Consider the following 18,011-nt stretch of genomic DNA (forward strand, 5'->3'; position numbering starts at 1 on the left):
AGATAGCTCGTTTCAGTAAATTCATCAATTTCTCAATATATCATCTTTTTCTACTTGATAAAGATCTACATGTAGATTAGGGTCGAAATCGTCGCACATTTGTCGATCCTCTTCCCAATTCTAGCGTACAAAATAAAACATTTCGATGACTATTTATATAATTCAGAAGATACACCTGCATACATAACCCTCGTGTGGAGGAGAACCTCACAAGCAGTATAAAATCAGTGTATCTCACCTCGAGTGTTTCGTATTTTTTTGAAGCCGAATTGTTTCCCCCAGAAAGAACAGATCTTCCTTTTCCGTTCTTTGTGTCCAGAAGAACTCCATTTCCCTGTACCACACAACTTTTCCTCCGCATAAGTTGCGGTAAACATCTGTTTCACGCCTGGATCTCCGTGACTCCACTCCGCATATTGCGGGCAACAACACAGCTTCTTTAAAGCATTTATCCAACGATAGAAAGTAAAAAAAAAGGCAGCAAATAGTTTACTTAAACTTTGATAAACTCTGATATATAAATTTGATGGATCCAAAATTGATCCAATATTGCGCCGCGCTATGTGCAGCACATTGTCGGCTCTTTCTTTTCATTGGCGCATAGAACAATGGCCATACTTGGCCGAGAGACGGAAAATAGGGGCTTGGAAAAGAAACATGCAATAAAGCGATTCTTTTTTTTTTTTACTTTTTTCGTAGCTGTTTTTTTGCGTTCTTTTCGATGTCACCCAAGGAGATGCCTCGATATAATTGAAATTGAATTTAAATAGTTCGCACCTTTTAATGACTTTTGCCGTTAGCCTTCCTACCTCTTGGCCGGACCAAAATGTTCTAAACAAGGTGCTATTTTGATAAGCTGTAGGAGCCTTGTTTTGATTGTCCTCGATAATGACAGCAACTCGTGCGGAACACATCTCGTGCCCCTGCTGATAAGCACGATGTTGTCGGTTGTAGACAGCTATTGGTACGTAACAGAGAGTCTGGCCTCGGAATGTCAGCTCCACAGAATAGATTACATGCAACTGAGAAATCCACCACCTCTCTTTGTCGTATTGTGCGGGAAATGGCAAAATGTGCTTGATGGCTTGATGATGAAAAGCCTTAAAGAGAGCATCGAACCACATTACTGGAACGACTACTGGCGGCTCATTGATACCACATATCAATCACCTGCTTTCCATTGAAAATCGCCTTACCATTATTGGTATAATTTAAAACAATCACTACTGATTTATCATCCAAAAGCAACCGTTCAAAGGCTCTAAACGGTGTCACTCTTTTTATATATTGAGAACTCAACGAGTTGAATCCAAGATCTGCATCATCATCTAAGAAGATGTAGTAATGGTAGTGACGTATTCTCTCTATTGCAACAAAGTAAAGCAGATTCCGTCCAGTAGTGCAGGTGCTTTCTTTGGCAAATACATAGCAAATGTGTGATGGCTTCTCGTCTTGACATTTCTGTTTGCAACTTAGTACTATTACGTCACAGTTGCAGGTCTTCCTATCTCCGATCCTTGTCGATGACGCAGAGTATTGAGGGAGACATTGTTCGTTTTGGGTGAGATAAATGAATGGCTTTGAAGTTAACGAAGCTGCTTCATCAGCTGTCGTCGTTAGTGTTGCATTCGATTCGGCTTCACGTAAGTCGGCAACTCTTGCAGTAACTCTTTTAGCAAAGAAGAGACCGACAAAGAAAATTGATTTTGTCGTGGCACTTGTTCTCCACTTTCCAAATCATTACGCAATCGTACCCAACATACAATTTTATGGCTGATGTCTGCAAAATGTGAATCGAGCCTGGACTTTCCTTCTCCAGCTTCGAAGTTATTGTACTCTTTCAATGTGAAATTGAAAAGATTGTTGACCTCCGCCGGGGAGAAAAGGACCACATTGTTGTGATAATGTGGTCCATTGTCTAAGAGTATGATAAAAAGAGGTTGTAAGGACAGGGTAAAATATTGTGACTGGAATACATTGTTACATAGCTGCGTTAACTTTACAATGTTTGCCTACACTCAAAGATTCGACTGCATGTACGAATAATTGTAGTAGCAATTTAAAGCCGTTCTTATTATACTGTTTCTATAATTTCAATATCCAAATATTTCCTAGAGGATGACTGGCCACTTAGAAAATCCCAATTTCTTAGGGGTTTCAACTGAACATTTCAAGTATCATAAATACTACAACCATAACAAAACAAATCTTAAAAGATTCTCTACCAAACTTAATAAGAGCCTGAGGGGATGAATATCATCAAATTTGTTACATAAAATAATGAAAGAAAACAAAATAGTTGGCATATTTTTCCCATACAGCGTAGCTATCAATTAACTTTTTAACAGCATTGTTCTCAAACATGAACAAGCTTTACAATAACCTTGTATTACAGACCTGTATCTTTTCTAGCCTCCCAATTTTTTATTGTATTTTGAACATTAACTTTTATTCACTTATCAGAAAACAAGTAGACTGAAAACCATGGATAAACACTTTCTAACCACCTAAAACCAATGTCCAGGGCACTCTGGGTGAACCAGGCATCTTGTTTTGTGTCTTCTGACCATAAGTCAATTACTTCAATGTTTCGCTGACCCTCTTCCACCTGATCTCACAACCCTTCTAGTAAAATGAACCACAAAATATTGATCTTAACGAGCAGAAAAATTCACTCCTTTAAATGCTAATGCCATACACTGTAACTCTATCACAGGCTATGTGAACTTTGACAAAGGCAAAACAACCATATACTGTATATTACCGCAAGAAGTCCTGACCGGACTACACATGCATAAATACAATAGACCGAAGTTGAACAAGGTACACGCATTGTGAATGTCATGTTCTGTAGGAAAAGTAAGTTCCTGGTCTAAACAATTTTATTTTGGTCTACCAACCCAAATAACTTGTCACGATTAAGAACATGCAGGGATTACAGACAAAATATAAAACTTACACTGAATTCAGCTAGGTTGATTACCGGTTTAAGCGGAAAATTGATATCACCTACAGTAAATCAGCCCTACTAGCATCTCCAGGACATCTACAGTAACATACATAGTTTATTTACTTGAGCAATAACAAAGAATCTATGAAGGGAGATTCCTCTTTTTCCATACAACTCACCCTGGTTAACGTTTCCCTCTTTCTCATTCCAAGCTCAACCTTCATCTTATAGTCAATTATGACTACAATGTCTCCTGGCGAAAGGTTGTTGAGGATATACTGATAGTATCCACCTTGATGTTTTGTGCGAATTAAGTGAGCCAAGTACTCATCATGATTTGATAGAACTTGCCTCCACAACTTCACAAGTGAGGCTTTCTTCTCTTGATCACTAACCCTCTCAACTGCTTCAGTGACTTGCTTCCTCACCTCATGAAGCTGTTCAGTATCTAACGAAACATGGTCATGTTCAGCCGAAAAATCTCCAATAGCATAGTCAAGGCACAACTCAGCACAAGGGGAATGACTCTCAACCTAAAATCCAAAATAAATAAACCAAAAAATAATAAACCGGTGCACTTAAAATATTCAACTAAGCATTAATGCTGATGAGTGAACCTTACAACTTCCGACATTTCTAGCTGTACGCTGAGGCAAGGAGGACCATTGATCAGATGGCCAACTTTTTTTGTTGCTGTCGTTTATTCAACATTTTTTTAACATTATAGATAAACAAACCATTTTTAACTTCAATCACTATTTATTACAACATAAAGTGATTTTGTTTATTATGTTATTTTAACGGCACAATACCATTTGACCTATACAGTGTATTTGCCCATCTCCTTTCCATTTCCCCTTTTTCCTTTTTTTGTGACAAACTTATCTAAATGTAATGATCTTGACTATACTTTATCCCGTAAACTTTGTAATCTTTCTACGACTCAATCTCTAACGTTTGTCAGTTTGTCAATAAACAAGGCATCACAACTAAAAGAGGAAGAATACCTCAGAGTAGATTTTCCTTCTTTAAAAACTAAAAAAGAATCTGCTCAGAAATCCAGTTTTATTGTAGTCGCCAAGGCCCTATGTGACTTCTGAGCTAGTGCCAAATTCACTCTTTCATCAAAAAGCTATACAAATCAAATTGAAAGCATAATTAAGCAATTGAACACCAGCCACTTTTAACAGCATCATTCGAGGAACCGCTCCAATTGTGTGCTATACAACTATCATATTATACTATCTATAATAATAATAATAATAATAATAATAATAATAATAATAAAAATATACCTGCTTGTTAAGTTTCATCTTGAGAAACTTTTGATAATCTCTGGGATCTTTCACAAGCTGAGAGTGGGTAGTATCCAAAACTCCTTGGTTCTTGATGTCATCAAGGACAGACAGGAGGGAATCAAAGTTGGAATGGCCAAAATCATCGCAAAGATTGCACAGTTCAGAAAGCACTGAGTTCGATCGAAAGTTCTTTGCTATGTGAGCATAAATATAGCTTCTTTTAACTCAATTTGGAAACTTGAGTTGGTATTGTTGCACCACATCTTTTATGTCGCGCTGCCAGTAGCGAACACCAGTTTCCTTTCCATCCACGATAACACTCCTGCAGGATGATGGACGGGATATGTCATCCTGGTGAAGGAATTTCTCTGGACTGAGAGCCAGCTGGCCCGTGAAGTGGAGTCCATCTTGAGGGACACCGCCCCTACCAAATAATACAGAATGAACTGTGGCCGCTGTTGTGGTGCTCTTTGAGCAACTAAAGTAGGACTACAGTACTGATTGACTGAAGTTCCATGCCATGCACAATTGAACGAAGCCTCCATCGTTCATCTCCACGTTTACTGACTCTTCCAAGAGCTTTTACCACCTCAGTTCTGCTCTCTTTTCCTTAAACCTCTAACCCACTCACTTCCAGTTTACTATCTTTCATGCTTCTTCCAATGAACAATTTCTGGGAAACTTTTGCTCTCTGACCCTGAACTTGCTTGCTTTTCTCTCGGTCTTTGGATTCCTTGTAATCCTTTGCTAGCGACCTCAAAAATTTGTCATCATGTCCAGTTCCAGAAGACGTTGAAAATAGATCTTTGTACTCGCTCTGGAACTTTTTTGATTGGATGATGCCTCTAATTATAGCACGAGTTCCAGCTTCTCCCAAAGACGTGTAGCTTTTGACGAGATTCTTCATTTTGTTAAAAATTTCTGACTTCAGCTCACGTTTTCGGCGTTCTTCAAGCAACTCGTAACTAGAGTGAAGATAGATCGTTTCAGTAAATTCATCAATTTCTCAATTTATCATCTTTTTCTACTTGATAAAGATCTACATGTAGATCAGAGTCGAAATCGTCGCACATTTGTCGATCCTCTTCTCAATTCTAGCCTACAAAATAAAACATTTCGATGACTATTTATATAATTCAGAAGATACACCTGGATACATAACCCTCACGTGGAGAAGAACCTCACAAGCAGTATGAAATCAGTGTATCTCACCTCGAGTGTTTCGCATTTTTTTGAAGCCGAATTGTTTCCCGGCAGAAAGTACAGATCTTCCTTTTCCGTTCTTTGTGTCCAGAAGAACTCCATTTCCCTGTACCACACAACTTTTCCTCCGCATAAGTTGCGATAAACATCTGTTTCATGCCTGGATCTCCGTGACTCCACTCCGCATGTTGCGGGCAAGAACAAAGCTTCTTGAAAGGCATTTATCCAACGATAGAAAGTGAAAAAAAATGCAGCGAATAGTATACTTAAACTTTGATAAACTCTGATATATAAATTTGATGGATCCAATATTGATCCAATATTGCGTCGCGCTATGTGCAGCACTTTGTCGGCTCTTTCTTTTGATTGGCGCATAGAACAATGGCCAAACTTGGCCGAGAGACGGAAAATAGGGGCTTGGAAACGAAACATGCAATAAAGCGAGTTTTTCTTTTTGTTTTGTTTTGTTTTTTTACTTTTTTCTTTGATGTTTTTTGCGTTTTTTAGATGTCACCCAATCAGATGTCTCGATTTAATTGAAATTAAATTTAAATAGTTCGCACCTTTTAATGACTTTTGCCGTTAGCCTTCCTACCTCTTGGCCGGACCAAATTGTTCTAAACAAGGTGCCACTTTGGTAAGATGTAGGAGCCTTGTTTTGATTGTCCTCGATAATGACAGGCACTCGTGCGGAAAACATCTCGTGCCCCTGTGGATAAGCATGATGTTGTAGGTTGTAGACAGCTTATTGGTACATAACCGAGCGTCTGGCCTCGGAATATCAGCTCCACAGAATAGATTACATGCAACTGAGAAATCCACCACCTCTCTTTATCGTATTGTGCAGGAAATGGCAAAATGTGCTTGATGGCTTGATGATGAAAAGCCTTAAAGAGAGCATCGAACCACATCACTGGATCGACTACTGGCGGCTCATTGATACCACATATCAATCGGCTTCTTTCCATTGAAAAGCGCCTTAAAATTATTGTTATAATTTACAACACCCAGTAGTGGTTTATCATTCAAAAGCCACCGTTCAAAGGCTCTAAACGGTGTCAGTCTTTTTATTTATTGAGAACTAAACGAGTTGAATCTAAGATCTACATCATCATCTAAGAAGATCTAGTAATAGTTGTGACATATTTTCCCTATTGCAACAAAGTAAAGCAGATTCCCTCCTGTAGTGCAGGTGCTTTCTTTGGCAAATACATAGGAAATGAGTGATGCCTTCTCGTCTTGACATTCCTCTTTGCAACTTAGTACTATTACGTCACAGTTGCAGGTCTTACTGTCTCCGATCCTTGTCGATGACGCCAAGTATTGTGGGAGACGTTGTTCGTTTTGGGTGAGATAAAGAATGGCTTTGAAGTTAACGAAGCTGCCTCATCAGTTGTCGTCGTTGGTGTTGCATTCGATTCGGCTTCACGTAAGTCGGCAACTCTTGCAGTAACTCTTTTAGCAAAGAAGAGACCGACAGAGAAAATTGATTTTGTCGCGGCACTTCTTCTCCACCTTTTAAATCATTACCCAATCGTACCCAACATACAATTTTATGGCTGATGTCTGCAAAATGTGAATCGAGCCTGGACTTTCCTTCTCCAGCTTCGAAGTTATTGTACTCTTTCAATGTGAAATTGAAAAGATTGTTGACCTCCGCCGGGGAGAAAAGGACCACATTGTTGTGATAATGTGGTCCATTGTCTAAGAGTATGATAAAAAGAGGTTGTAAGGACAGGGTAAAATATTGTGACTGGAATACATTGTTACATAGCTGCGTTAACTTTACAATGTTTGCCTACACTCAAAGATTCGACTGCATGTACGACTCCATGCTTCGAAGTTATTGTACTCTTTCAAGTGAAATTGAAAATATTGTTGACCTCCGCCGGGTAGAAAAGGACCACATTGTTGTGATAACGTGGTTTATTGTCTAAGAGTATAATAAAAAGAGGTTTTTAACAACAGGGAAAAATATTAAGACTGGAATACATTGTTACATAGCTGCGTTAACTTTACAATGTTTGCCTACACTCAAAAATCCGACTGCATGTACGAATAATTGTAGTAGCATTTTAAACCCATTCTTATTATACTGTTTCTATAATTTCAATATCCAAATATTTCCTAGAGGATGACTGGCCACTCAGAAAATCCAAATTTCTTAGGGGTTTTAACTGAACATTTAAAGTATCATAAACACTACAACCATAACAGAACAAATCTTGAAAGATTCTCTATCAAACTTAATAAGAGTCTGAGGGGATGAATATCATCAAACTTGTTACATAAAATAATGAAAGAAAACAAAACAGTTGGCATGTTTTTCCCATACAGCGTAGCTATAAATTAACTTTTTAACAGCAGTGTTCTCAAACATGAACAAGCTTTACAATAACCTTGTATTACAGACCTGTATCTTTTCTAGCCTCCCAATTTTTTATTGTATTTTGAACATTAACTTTTATTCACTTATCAGAAAACAAGTAGACTGAAAACCCTGGATAAACACTTTCTAATCACCTAAAACCAATGTCCAGGGCACTCTGGGTGAACCAGGCATCTTGTTTTGTGTCTTCTGACCATAAGTCAATTACTTCAATATTTCGCTGACCCTCTTCCACCTGATCTCACAACCCTTCTAGTAAAATGAACCACAAAATATTGATCTTAACGAGCAGAAAAATTCACTCCTTTAAATGCTAATGCCATACACTGTAACTCTATCACAGGCTATGTGAACTTTGACAAAGGCAAAACAACTATATGCTGTATATTACCGCAAGAAGTCCTGACCGGACTACACATGCATCAATACAGTAGACCGAAGTTGAACAAGGTTCAAGCATTGTGAATGTTCTGTTCTGTAGAAAAAGTAAGTTCCTCGTCTAAATAATTTTATTTTGGTCTACCAACCCAAATAACTTGTGACGATTAGGAATATGCAGGGATTACAGACAAAAAATAAAACTTTCACTGAAGTCAGCTAGGTTGGTTACCGGTTTAAGCGGAGAATTGATATCACCTACATCAAATTCAACCCTACTAGCATCTCCAGGACATCTACAGTAACATGCATAGTTTATTTACCTTAGCAATAACAAAGATCTATGAAGGGAGATTCCTCTTTTTCCATACAACTCACCCTAGTTAACGTTTCCCTCTTTCTCATTCCAAGCTCAACCTTCATCTTATAGTCAATTATGACTACAATGTCTCCTGGCGAAAGGTTGTTGAGGATATACTGATAGTATCCACCTTGATGTTTTGTGCGAATTAAGTGAGCCAAGTACTCATCATGATTTGATAGAACTTGCCTCCACAACTTCACAAGTGAGGCTTTCTTCTCTTGATCACTAACCCTCTCAACTGCTTCAGTGACTCTCTTTCTCACCTCATGAAACTGTTCAGTATCTAACGAAACATGGTCATGTTCAGCCGAAAAATCTCCAATAGCATAGTCAAGGCACAACTCAGCACAAGGGGAATGACTCTCAACCTAAAATCCAAAATAAATAAACCAAAAAATAATAAACCGGTGCACTTAAAATATTCAACTAAGCATTAATGCTGATGAGTGAACCTTACAACTTCAGAGATTTCTAGCTGTGCGCTGAGGAAAGGAGGAGCATTGATAAGATGGCCAACTTTTTTTGTTGCTGTCGTTTATTCAACATTTTTTTAACATTATAGATAAACAAACCATTTTTAACTTCAATCACTATTTATTACAACATAAAGTGATTTTGTTTATTATGTTATTTTAACGGCACAATACCATTTGACCTATACAGTGTATTTGCCCATCTCCTTTCCATTTCCCCTTTTTCCTTCTTTTTGTGACAAACTCATCTAAAGGTAATGATCTTGACTATACTTTATCCCGTAAACTTTGTAATCTTTCTACGACTCAATCTCTAACGTTTGTCAGTTTGTCAATAAACAAGGCATCACAACTAAAAGAGGAAGAATACCTCAGAGTAGATTTTCCTTCTTTAAAAACTAAAAAAGAATCTGCTCAGAAATCCAGTTTTATTGTAGTCGCCAAGGCCCTATGTGACTTCTGAGCTAGTGCCAAATTCACTCTTTCATCAAAAAGCTATACAAAGCAAATTGAAAGCATAATTAAGCAATTGAACACCAGCCACTTTTAACAGCATCATTCGAGGAACCGCTCCAATTGTGTGCTATACAACTAACATAGTATACTATCTATAATAATAATAATAATAATAATAATAATAATAATATACCTGGTTGTTAAATTTCATCTTGAGAGACTTGATAATCTCTGGGATCTTTCACAAGCTGAGAGTGGGTAGTATCGAAAACTCCTTGGTTCTCGATGTCATCAAGGACAGACAACAGGGAGTCAAAGTTGGAATGGCCAAAATCATCGCAAAGATTGCAGAGTCCAGCAAACATTGAGTTCGATGGAAAGTTCTTTGCTATGTGAGCATAAATATAGCTTTTTTTAACTCCATTTGGAAACTTGAGCTGCTATTGTTGCACCACATTTTTTATGTCGCACTGCCAGTAGCGAACAGCATTTTCCTTTCCATCCACGATAACACTCCTGCAGGATGATGGACGGGGTATGTCATCCTGGTGAAGGAATTCCTCTATTTCATGAATTATCTCTGGACTAACAGCCTGCCTCGTGAAGCGGAGTCCATCTTGAGGGACACCGCCCCTGCCAAATAATATAGCATGAATTCTGGCCACTGTTATAGTGCTCTTTAAGCAACTAAAGTAGGACTGCAGTAGTGATTGACTGAAGTTCCTTGCCACAATTGAAAGAAGGCTCCGTCGTTCATCTCCACGTTTACTGACTCTTCCAAGAGCTTTTGCCACCTCAGCTCTGCTCTCCCTTCCTTGCACCTCTAACCCACTCACTTCCAGTTTACTATCTTTCATGGTGTTTTCAATCAACAATTTCTGGAAAACTTTTTGCTCTCTGACCCTGAATTTGCTTGCTTTTCTCACGGTCTTTGGATTCCTCGTAATCCTTTGCTAGCGACTTCAAAAATTTGTCATCATGTCCAGTTCCAAGAGTCGATGAAAATAGATCTTTGTACTCGCTCTGGAATTTTTTTGATTGGATGATGTTTCTCATTATAGCACGACTTCCAGCCTCTCCTAAAGACGTCTAGTTTTCGACGAGATTCTTCATTTTTTTGAACATTTCTGACCTCGACTCACGTTTTTGACGTTCTTGAAGCAACTCGTAACTAGAGCGAAGATAGCTCTCGCGATTTTGGACCACGCGATTTTGCTAAAACGCTTGACCACTGATTTTGGTATAGGCGGGAAGGCTTTAGAGTGGTTCTCGTCGTATTTGTCGGGACGCAGCCAGCGTGTTGTGTTTGAGGGGGGCTACATCTGATAGCTTCGATTTGCGTTTTGGTGTCCCACAAGGCAGCTGTCTCGCCCCGCTTCTGTTTGTGGTTTACGCCTCCAAGATCTTTGAGATAGTACAAGTCCACCTGCCGAATGCGCACTGCTTCGCTGACGACACGCAACTTTACTTGTCTTTTAATCCTAACAGTCCTACGGATCAAGTGAAGGCATTGGAAGCCATGGAGCGATGCATTAGTGACTTACGTAAATGGATGTACCGGGACAAATTAAAGATCAACGATGATAAGACTGAATTTCTTGTTATCGGATCGAGACAACAGTTGCTGAAAATTAATCACAGTTCAGTCCGTGTTGGCACGATCGATATTAAGCCTGTTAAGGTAGTGCGTAATCTAGGCGCCTGGTTAGACTCGCATTTTTCTATGTCGACCCACATTTCTAAGTCTTGTAGTGCGGCATTTTTCTGGTTACATAATATCAAGAGAATAAGCCACTTTCTGCCTAGGGATAAATTAGAAATGGTGTTGCATGCCTTCGTTACAAGTAGAATTGATTATTGTAATGGACTTCTCTATGGAATACCGGACTGTGAAATAGCTAAATTGCAAAGAGTACAAAACGCTGCAGCTAGGCTGCTTATGTCATGTAAAAAGTATGACCATATTACGCCCATTTTGATAAATTTACACTGGTTACCAGTAAGATATAGAATTAATTTTAAAATTTTATTACTTACTTTCAAAGCCCTCTATGGCATGGCACCTAGTTACATCATTGATTTAATTCATATTAAGACTATTACACGCTATTCGCTGCGCTCTACTGAAGGTGTTTTATTAAAGCATCCTTCGGGGAGACAGATCCTTCAGTGTGGCTGCGCCCACTCTGTGGAACGCTCTTCCTGTTAGCCTCCGTATGATCAAATGTATTTCCACTTTTAAGTCAAATCTTAAAACTTATCTTTTTAAATTAGCTTTTAATATTTCTTAAATATGTATATATAAATAAATGATGTAGCGTTTTTAGTATTTTTAAATTTTATTGTAGATTTTTAATACTTGTATAGTTTTAGGTTATTTATTGTTGTAATGCGCTTTTGATCACCTGGTATGTTAAAAAGCGTACTATAGATCAATAATTATTATTATTATTAAAAAAATATTCTAACAAAGTAAAGCAGATTCCGTCCTGTAGCGCAGGTGCTTTCTTTGGCAAATACATAGCAAATGTGTGATGGCTTCTCGTCTTGACATTTCTGTTTCCAACTTAGTACTATTACGTCACAGTTGCAGGTCTTCCTATCTCCGATCCTTGTCGATGACGCCAAGTATTGTGGGAGACATTGTTCGTTTTGGGTGAGATAAATGAATGGCTTTGAAGTTAACGAAGCTGCCTCATCAGCTGTCGTCGTTAGTGTTGCATTCGATTCGACTTCACGTAAGTCGGCAACTCTTGCAGTAACTCTTTTAGCAAAGAAGAGACCGACAGAGAAGATTGATTTTGTCGTGGCACTTCTTCTCCACCTTTTAAATCATTACCCAATCGTACCCAACATACAATTTTATGGTTGATGTCTGCAAAATGTGAATCGAGCCTGGACTTTCCTTCTCCAGCTTCGAAGTTATTGTACTCTTTCAATGTGAAATTGAAAATATTGTTGACCTCCGCCAGGTAGAAAGGGACCACATTGTTGTGATAAGGTGGTCGATTGTCTAAGAGTATAATAAAAAGAGGTTGTAAGGACAGGGTAAAATATTGTGACTGGAATACATTGTTACATAGCTGCGTTAACTTTACAATGTTTGCCTACACTCAAAGATCCGACTGCATGTACGAATAATTGTAGTAGCATTTTAAAGCCATTCTTATTATACTGTTTCTATAATTTCAGTATCCAAATATTTCCTAGAGGATGACTGGCCACTTAGAAAATCCAAATTTCTTAGGGGTTTCAACTGAGCATTTCAAGTATCATAAATACCACAACCATAACAAAACAAATCTTGAAAGATTCTCTATCAAACTTAATAAGAGCCTGAGGGGATGAATATCATCAAACTTGTTACATAAAATATTGAAAGAAAACAAAAATAGTTGGCATGTCTTTCCCATACACGGTAGCTATAAATTAACTTTTTAACAGCAGTGTTCTCAAACATGAACAAGCTTTAAAATAACCTTGTATTACAGACCTGTATCTTTTCTAGCCTCCCAATGTTTTTATTGTATTTCGCACATTAACTTTTATTCACTTATCAGAAAACAAGTAGACTGAAAACCCTGGATAAACACTTTCTAATCACCTAAAACCAATGTCCAGGGTACTCTGGGTGAACCAGGCATCTTGTTTTGTGTCTTCTGACCATAAGTCAATTACTTCAATGTTTCGCTGACCCTCTTCCACCTGATCTCACAACCCTTCCAGTAAAATGAACCACAAAATATTGATCTTAACGAGCAGAAAAATTCACTCCTTTAAATGCTAATGCCATACACTGTAACTCTATCACAGGCTATGTGAACTTTGACAAAGGCAAAACAACCATATACTGTATATTATTGCACGAAGTCCTGACCGGACAACACATGCATCAATACAATAGACCGAAGTTGAACAAGGTACACGCATTGTGAATGTCATGTTCTGTAGAAAAAGTAAGTTCCTGGGCTAAATAATTTTATTTTGGTCTACCAACCCAAATAACTTGTCTCGATTAGGAATATGCAGGGATTACAGACAAAAAATAAAACTTACACTGAATTCAGCTAGGTTGATTACCGGTTTAACCGGAGAATTGATATCAACTACAGCAAATCAGCCCTACTAGCATCTCCAGGACATGCACAGTAACATACATAGTTTACTTACATGAGCAATAACAAAGAATCTATGAAGGGAGATTCCTCTTTTTCCATACAACTCACCCTGGTTAACGTTTCCCTCTTTCTCATTCCAAGCTCAACCTTCATCTTATAGTCAATTATGACTACAATTTTCCCTGGCGAAAGGTTGTTGAGGATATACTGATAGTATCCACCTTGATGTTTTGTGCGAATTAAGTGAGCCAAGTACTCATCATGATTTAATAAAACTTGTCTCCACAACTTCACAAGTGAGGCCTTCTTCTCTTGATCACTAACTCTCTCAACTGCTTCAGTGACTTGCTTCCTCACCTCATGAAACTGTTCAATATTTAACGAAAAATGGTCATGTTCAGCCGAAAAATCTCCAATAGCATAGTCAAGGCACAACTCAGCACAAGGGGAATGACTCTCAACCTAAAATCCAAATTAAATAAACCAAAAAACAATAACCCGGTGCACTTAAAATATTCAACTAAGCATTAATGCTGATGAGTGAACCTTACAACTTCCGACATTTCTACCTGTACGCTGAGGCAAGGAGGACTATTGATCAGATGGCCAACATTTTTTGTTGCTGTCGTTTATTCAACATTTTTTTAACATTATAGATGAACAAACCATATCATTTTTAACTTCAATCACTATTTATTACAACCTAAAATAATTTCGTTTATTATGTTATTTTAGCGGCACAATACCAGTTGACCTATACAGTGTATTTGCCCATCTCCTTTCCATTTCCCCTTTTTCCTTCTTTTTGTGACAAACTTATCTAAATGTAATGATCTTGACTATACTTTATCTTGTAAACTTTGTAAACTTTCTACGACTCAATCTCTAACGTTTGTCAGTTTGTCAATGAACAAGGCATCACAACTAAAACAGCAATACCTTAGAGTAGATTTTCCTTCTTTAAAAAAATAAAAAAAATAATCTACTCAGAAATCCAGTTTTATTGTAGTTGTCAAGGCCCTACGTGACTTCTGAGCTAGGGCCAAATTCTCTCTTTCATCAAAAAGCTATACAAAGCAAATTGAAAGCAAAATTAAGCAATTGAACACCAGCCACTTTTAACAGCATCATTCGAGGAACCGCTCCAATTGTGTGCTATACAACTATCATGGTATACTATCTATAGTAATAATAAAAATATACCTGCTTGGTAAATTTCATCTTGAGAAACTTTTGATAATCTCTGGTATCTTTCACAAGCTGACAGTGGGTAGTATCCAAAACTCCTTGGTTCTTAATGTCATCAAGGACAGACAGGAGGGAATCAAAGTTGGAATGGCCAAAATGATCTCAAAGATTGCAGAGTCCAGAAAGCATTGAGTTCGATCGAAAGTTCTTTGCTATGTGAGCATAAATATAGCTTCTTTTAACTCCATTTGGAAACTTGAGCTGGTATTATTGCACGACATCTTTTATGTCGCACTGCGAGTAGTGGGGGGGGGGGGGGAAATGGGGGCTGGAGCCCGGGAGAATAGGGGGCGGGAGGGGTACGGGGCGCGGGAGAGGAAAGGGCGGGAAGCGGGAGAGTAATGCGAAACGCTAATTTTTTTAATTCAAGAATGCGTTAGAATACTTTCGAAAACAAGAACCCAAAATATATTTGACTTACATTTAACGTCTTCTCAGTCAATTCTGAGACTTCTGAGGAAACTTGCGCTTGGGCTGAAAAACAGGCTTACTTCCGGTCAAATAGTAAACCCGTTTACAGTGGTTACGTCATAGGTCATGAAATGTCAAGCGGCATTAGTGCACATGTGTCGCGTAAGCTGTCAAATGGCAAAAAGGTGAGACGAGCAGGCGATCTCAAATCAATGTGTTCCAAGACAATTTTATTAGGTCTCAGTATTTTTCGGTGCGGTAGTGAAAGGTCCGTGCATGGAAGACCTTCTTGGGAGCTTGCTCCTTACGACCGTGAATCAGAACGGACCAACGATTTCACCGCGTGGTGTAGAGATGCCTCAACTGAATGCTGCTTTAATGAGCGCGCTGGAGAGTGTGGAGTGGTTCGTTTTACGTCTCAGATTTTTGTTTTAGACAAGTCGAAATCGATTCTAATTAGAATAGGCAGACAAACAGCTTGGGAAGCAGTCAGGAACGACTTCATCGAAAACAAAGAGAAGATTGCTTCTAAAGATTATGAATTGCACGGTAGGTGTGATGTCCTGTTTTGTTAGCCATCGTTTAATAACTTACCACAACAATCGTTAAGCTTAACATATATTTTGAGTTTTTCCTTGTTTCCTCGCATTCGCTAACACTGTAGATACTGTATCTCACGATAACTCTCTAAAACACAGCAGCACCAAATTTCTAAATTCTTAAAGAATTTGCATGTGTGCATTGGCTAGAGGAAATTGCCAGTGAGTCCAGATACGCATATCTGAAATCCGCCTGGGACGTTTGGCTGCAATTCCGTCAAATCCTACTTCCATGATTTAATTGTCTGATCCCAATAAACGCCGGACTGGTTACTGGAAATCCGTATACTTTATCAGAACAAGATACAATTTAGAATTAACTTTTGAGACCGTCGTCACTGAAAACGGATTTCAGAAACAAATCTTAAGAGCCGATGAAAATGGACTGAAATGGTGAAACTCAAAGAAGATAAACAAGTAGATCAAAACTTCATTGAATTGAAACATACGGCAGTGGTAATCTTGTTAAATTATTTAAAAACAAAGGAAATGCTTAAGAATTGCGAAGCTAAATGACTAGAATGTGTTTTGACTCTGCTAATCTACAGGGGACGGGAGCAGCACGGAAAAGGGCGGGAGGCGGGAGATAAAGGTACGTGAAGCGGGGGAACAGGGTACGGGAGGCGGGAGGTTCTGACCCCCCTGTCCCCCACCCAGTAACGAACACCAGTTTCCTTTCCATCCACGATAACACTCCTTCAGGATGATGGACGGGATATGTCATCCTGGCGAAGGAATTCCTGTCTTTCATGAATTATCTCTGGACTAACAGCCTGCCATGAAGTGGAGTCCATCTTGAGGGACATCGCTCCTGCCAAATAATATAGAATGAACTCTGGCCGCTGTTGTGGTGCTCTTTGAGCAACTAAAGTAGGACTGCCGTACTGATTGACTGAAGTTCCATGCCACAATTGAAAGAAGCCTCCGTCGTTCATCTCCACGTTTTCTGACTCTTGCAAAAGCTTTTGCCACCTCAGCTCTGTTCTCCTTTCCTTGCACCTCTTACCCACTCACTTCCAGTTTACTATCTTTCATGCTTCTTCCAATCAAGAACTTCTGGGAAACGTTTGCTCTCTGACCCTGAACTTGCTTGCCTTTTTCACGGCTTTGGATTCCTTGTAATCCTTTGCTAGCGACTTCAAAAATTTGTCATCATGTCCAGTTCCAGAAGACGTTGAAAATAGATCTTTGTACTCGCTCTGGAATTTTTTTGATTGGATGATGTCTCTCATTATAGCACGAGTTCCAGCCTCTCCCAAAGACGTGTAGCTTTCGACGAGATTCTTCATTTTGTTAAAATTTCTGACCTCAACTCACGTTTTCGGTGTTCTTGAAGCAACTCGTAACTAAAGCGAAGATAGCTCGTTTTAGGAAATTGGTATGCTACGTCCTGAGAAGGCTTTGTTGCATCAACATCCAATTCATTATCTGTTTCTACTTCATGAAGATATACATGTAGATCAGGGTCGAAATCGTCCACATTTGTCGATCCTCTTCTCAATTCTAGCCTACAAAAGAAAACATTTCGATGCCTATTTATATAATTCAGAAGATGCACCTGGATACATAGCCCTCAAGTGGAGTAGAACCTCAGAAGCATTATGTAATCAGTGTGTCTCACCTCGAGTGTTTTGCATTTTTTTTGAAGCCGAATTGTTTCCCGGCAGAAAGTACAGATCTTCCTTTTCCGTTCTTTGTGTCTAGAAGAACTCCATTTCCCTGTAACACACAACTTTTCCTCCGCGTAAGTTCCGTTCAACATCTGTTTCACGCCTGGATCTCTATGACTCCACTCCGCATGTTGCTGGCAACAACAAAGCTTCTTGACAAGCGATCCAACCAGAGAACGTAAAAATTGCTGCAAATAGCGTACTTAAACTTTGATAAAGTCTGATATGTAAATTTGATGGATATAAAATGACTATTTCGGTAAAGAACTCCTCAAAAAACTGTCACTTTTCACTTTTGAATATTGCGTCGCGCAATGTGCAGCACATTCTCGGCTCTTTTTTGATTGGCCCTGAGAACAATGGCCAAACTAGGCCAAGAGACAGAAAATAGGGGCTTGGAAAAGAAACATGCAATAAAGCAAGTGTTTTTTTTTTTTTTAATTTTTTCTTTGAT

General features: G+C 38.7%; 4 pseudogenes; all 4 read right to left on the minus strand.

The window, feature by feature from the left end:
• Window positions 1-24: 24 nt before the first annotated feature.
• LOC145468765 (uncharacterized) lies at window positions 25-3,584 on the minus strand (annotated as a pseudogene).
• A 2,399-nt stretch (window positions 3,585-5,983) lies between these two features.
• LOC145468766 (uncharacterized) lies at window positions 5,984-14,192 on the minus strand (annotated as a pseudogene).
• On the minus strand, window positions 9,712-10,368 carry LOC145468616 (uncharacterized; annotated as a pseudogene).
• A 423-nt stretch (window positions 14,193-14,615) lies between the features above and the next one.
• LOC145468767 (uncharacterized) lies at window positions 14,616-17,687 on the minus strand (annotated as a pseudogene).
• Window positions 17,688-18,011: the final 324 nt, after the last annotated feature.

The sequence above is a fragment of the Orbicella franksi genome, chromosome 14 (genome assembly GCF_964199315.1).
Source record: "Orbicella franksi chromosome 14, jaOrbFran1.1, whole genome shotgun sequence".
Lineage (NCBI taxonomy): Eukaryota > Metazoa > Cnidaria > Anthozoa > Scleractinia > Merulinidae > Orbicella > Orbicella franksi.